The sequence below is a fragment of the Cynara cardunculus genome (genome assembly GCF_001531365.2).
Source record: "Cynara cardunculus var. scolymus isolate 2C chromosome LG 5, CcrdV1, whole genome shotgun sequence".
NCBI classification, from domain to species: Eukaryota; Viridiplantae; Streptophyta; class Magnoliopsida; order Asterales; family Asteraceae; genus Cynara; species Cynara cardunculus.
The window spans coordinates 9,371,333-9,376,333 of NC_037532.1; the positions used below are offsets into that span (position 1 = coordinate 9,371,333).

The 5,001-nt window shown below is 31.5% G+C and overlaps 2 non-coding genes across 2 annotated transcripts; both read left to right on the top strand.

The window, feature by feature from the left end:
* The first annotated feature begins 829 nt into the window (after positions 1 to 829).
* LOC112513870 lies at positions 830 to 914 on the top strand. The gene has a single exon (XR_003069335.1). It is a non-coding gene; the product is annotated as a small nucleolar RNA R12 (small nucleolar RNA).
* Positions 915 to 1,198: 284 nt separating this feature from the next.
* On the top strand, positions 1,199 to 1,284 carry LOC112513890. The gene has a single exon (XR_003069350.1). It is a non-coding gene; the product is annotated as a small nucleolar RNA SNORD24 (small nucleolar RNA).
* Positions 1,285 to 5,001: the final 3,717 nt, after the last annotated feature.

The following is a 5,001-nucleotide window of genomic DNA, read 5'->3' on the forward strand; positions in this document are numbered from 1 at the left end:
GGTGGAATATATCGGTTTTGTAATTTTATGGTTATTGCTTCTTGATTTTATGGTCATTGATTCTTGATTTTGTGGTCAAAATAGTCTTTCTTCTGCTTCTATTAAGTTTTTGATGGAATATTCTTCAAAACCAGATTTTAATTTAGATTTAGATTTCAATTTTGATTTACATTTTCATTTTAATCATAACGTGTTTCTCCGTTGATTTCAGATTTTGAGTTCGGTCTTGTGTTCCTTTCTGCTTTGTTAGAGTGGTTGAAAATGATGACTGTATATCTCCAATATAGACTCCCATTCAACCGAGTAACTTGAAGTCAAGCAAATTGCTTATGATTTTACCTGTATCACAAGCGAACACAAAGATGTATATTTATGTTTCACTTATCTGGTTTGGAAAGGTTGGTGTTTTGTTGATTGGGTTGGAGCTACATGCACCAGGCACCAAGGAGCTCAAACGCCCTCAGCCTAGGGTTTGCGATTCACTATGTCGGAAGCGGTTTATTCATCTCACTTCAGGATTCTCATCTTAGTTACTTTTATTCTTCTTACATATGATTTTTACTACTTTATGAACTTAGTTTTTGTTAGTCTCAAATCTATAAGTTATTTATAATTAGTTACTTGCATTTTTTTAATTCATTGATTGAACGACATTTTTTACTGGATATTTGGATTTGTGGAATTCTATCCATTAGTTTTTGATGGTTCTCTCTTTGATGTGAAATTTATGGTGATCAGAAGTAGATACATGCATTTACCTATATTGTTGGATCGATTTTTTCATAAATTTGGCTACAGCTTTGACCATTTCGAGTTTTGAATATGATAAATGCAGATGATGAAAACTCAGACAAATTTCTATTGATTCATCTTCAAGAGAAAGGTGAAGTTACAACCAGCTACTTCTGACACATTATCACAACTCAGCTGATCAATTTCTCTTTCTTGTTATTTTTTAAAATTGACGTTGATGTTTAATTTGTTTTAGTTTATGAGATTTTGATGACTTTCACTTCATTGTGATGATATTGGTCGAGTTTATCGATTAGTTTCAGTTTCCGGTGAATCATTTGTATTCTGTCTTTGAGGTACAATAACCATTGGTTTCTTACAATTAAAAGTGCATTTCTTTTTAAAACAGTCCGTTGTTTTCTTTGTTGTAATTTAGATTGTAGAAATGAACAGATGTCAATGAATCAATCAATGATGTTAGAATGATATTTGCTACTATTGATGAGTCAATGCTCATTTGATGATTACTTATCCACCAAGATCTCTAAGACATCCATTCTTAAGCAATCGGTTGGAGCACATGTAATAGTTGTTCAAATCACTTAATAGTCAATGCAATTTGTATGAGATAGAAAACTACATGGTCTGATATCCAGCTTTGCATTGTGTGGTGAAGTATCCAAGACTGTTATGTTTAACCTCAATTGTTAATGCATTTTAGTGTTAAAAGGGATTTTCATTATTTAGGTTTAGCATACATTCCTCCTGTAAGTTATCATAGTTGTAATATTAACAAGGATTTATTTTGTCTCGTGGTAAGATTTCTATATGTTATGACTAAAACATGACTTGGTCAAATCACAATAAAGTTTGGGATTTTTCTTACAGGTCACTGGTTTGAATCCTTCAGCTACGGAGATTTTTCTGGTTGTTTTCCAGGGACCACATGGTTGTCTAATTATTTTGTATGTACTAATTCATGATTTTATTACACAATATTTTCTTATAGGTCACTGGTTTGAATCATTTTCAAGATCGATTCAAACACCTCTAAAGCGATGATGTACACGATTGAGAGCCTTTTGAGGATTAGATGGATACACATTAAAATGATCGATGGTATCTAATCTATTAAAGATGTCTCCAAAGGGATATGATGACTATTAAAGATGCCTCTGAAGCATCAATCGAAAGCAGATTTAGCAAAGAAGCAGAAGATCATCGAAGACAAGACCTTCAGTCTCAAGAATAAGAACAAGAGTAAAAATGTTTGGAAATACGTCGAATCTTTACATCAATTTGTTCAATCTAAGCCTGATCCTAAATCAATGCCAAGGTTGGTTGCATGTATGATTGATTTTATGTTTTCTTTTTTAATTTGATTGATCAACCGATGTTTGTTGTGTTTTTTGTTGATTGGGGTTATTATTTTGATGTTTTTGATTTGAATGAATAGAAAAAGGAGGATGAAGAGAAGGCAAAAGAGGAGTTGAATGATCTGCTTAAGATTGCTGCTAGTCAGCCCAAAGTTCTAGTAGGTATGGGTTTTATTTCCTTTCATTTTCGTTTTTCAAATACAATGATTTAAGATTATGACATTGATATGCATGTGAAGTTATACATTTTAAGTTTTTTAATTATGATGTTTTTGTGTTTGTATGAATGTATCCTGCATGTGTAGGAAGAACTATTGTGTAGTTAGGGTTGCAAATTTTGTGCTTTTCTATGCATCTGTCATCCTTGAAAACGGAGAAGACTTTTGACTTTGAGACCAAATGTAATACTTTTGGATTTGAAATTGATGTGAATTTTGTTATAACTTAACACCTATAATTTTTTTGTATGTTTAGAAGTTCAACCAAATTTGAAGTGGAAATTTTCTTTTTGATCCCAAAGCTTAAATCATACTTTCTTTGGGTTTGGAATCACTCACTCACTCACACGACTGCCAACACAACTGCCAACTATACCTAAAGGTCTTGATTCTTGAACCTCCTTTTGTCATGGGTCATTGGTTAGGGTTGGTAGTTTGGTGCGAATAGATCAAAACACTCTTGGCCTGTGGTTGAATGTATTTGTTGCAGTTTTGAAAGAACTCTTTGCGTCTTTAGGTTTTCATTTTGATGTTTTCTTGTTTGTACCTGTGAGTGCTGTTTTCATAACTTGTAGATGTTGCTGTTGTAAAATTGTTGGTTCAAAATATATGTTTTCTTGTTCTCTGTGTGTGTGGTTATAACAGTTGAAACACCATTCATATGAAGTGATAATCCAATATATTTTAGAGTCTGCAAATTTAGTGTTTGATTAAATCTTATTGTGTGTTCCAGGTGTTGATCCCAAATATATATTATGTGAGTTTTATAAAGCCTGGCAGTGTGCAAAGGGCTTTAAGTGCAAGTTCTCATGATTTGAATATCCAAAGAAAAAGAGAGAAGATTGAATTATAGAGTGATCACCATGATCATGGTCACAATGACTTTTTTTCCTTTTCTCTTTAGCTTTATGTGTTCTATTTCTCCTAGTGTAGTACTGCTGCATTTATGTACTTAAATGCAACTTTTAAAAATGACAATTTTCAAAAAACAAAAACTGCAAATTAATATGAATCATTCTATAGGAGATCTTATAGAGATTATTCTCCAGATGATGATAACTTATATGTCTCTTTCTTCTCTATGTATGTTGAAACCTCCATTCTTTCCTAAGAATTCTTCTGGAGAATAATTTGATATGGTTCCACATATCTCGTACATTACTCCTTTTGGTGTAACTAGCACATAAGGTTCCACATATCTCACACATGGATGTGAGATAGCAATACTTTGCTTTTGTATCATTTTGTTCATTTTTTATTTATTTATGGGGTGTTTGGGATTGCTTATAAAAATAACTTATTGACTTATTCCGGTGTGGCACCGGTAATAAGCACTTTTGAGTGTTTAGATAAACAATTTATACCGGTGCCAAACTGGTAACAAAAAGTTTTTGAAGAAGTTAAACTTTTTTTACTTATAATAAGTTGATAAGTGCTTTTGTAAACAAGCATAAGTTGTTTTAGATAAGCAATCTCAAACACCCCCTAAGTCCTTAATATTGTTCATCTTACTGATAGAAATTTGGTTTTTTATCTCATCTCGAATTCATTTGTGTAATTGTGATCTCACTAAAGCTTCTTTTTCAGAAGGTTATGTTGGTTTTAAATTAGTGCGAATACCTCATGTTCTGGAAACATATAGAAAAATTTAACGTGAGAATTGGTTGAAAGTGGTCGATTCCCTCTTCAAACACTTTGAGGTGGGATAACAACAAACTTTGGTTTTGCTTAAATGACTTTTGTTTGAATGATTCTGCATGAGTTTTGATACAAGCTCTTGACGTGTACCAAAATGGTGTGAAGTTTCTCATAGACGATGATTTATTTCAAGCCTATTTAATCATTTTTAGTATCAAATAAAATGTTCTAACTATAATTCCTTATTCTTAAATTTTATAGATTTATAGTAATGAGTTTATATGTATTAGTTGTTTATGAATCCGATGCATGTATTTTTTGTAACTATAATGTCATTGGTTATTCGTACATAATCAATTCATTTTATTTTGAAAAAGTTACATTGTAACACACACATAAAAAATAATACACATTTGTTCTAGTATGAAGTTATTGGAATTGACTATTATCTTCAACCGCCATTTTAATACATGTTCTTTAACTTTTTAAGTAAATTTAGAACATAAAAGTAAAACTTTCACATCCCGTCGCATTTGTGCGGTAGGGGTGCTCAAAAACCCGACCAACCCAACCCAACGTCAAATAACTCAACTCGAAGTAATCCGATGTCTAATCGAGTTTTAAAATTTTCAAACCATAAGTATTGGGTTGATATTGAGTTACTATTATTTGAACTCAATCCAACCCGATGAATCCGATATCCTTTTATTTCTTGAATTTAATATGGTTGTTGAGTTTATATTAATATATACATTAGACAATTACACTGTCATATACGCTCTTTATATATACATATTTTCAATCTATTCTCCATCTCTATATATTTCATTCGTGTATATGTTCAGTAACGATGAAACATATATATGTAATTTGAGAAAATTAATTGAATGTGATATATGTAAGAAGTATGGATGAGTTGTATCCGATGGTTGATGATGAATAAGAAATTATGAGTAAAGAAATAAAATATTCAAGGTTAGAAGAACATTTTAATATACCAAAGTATCAACCTGATCAACCCGACTAACCCAATCAAC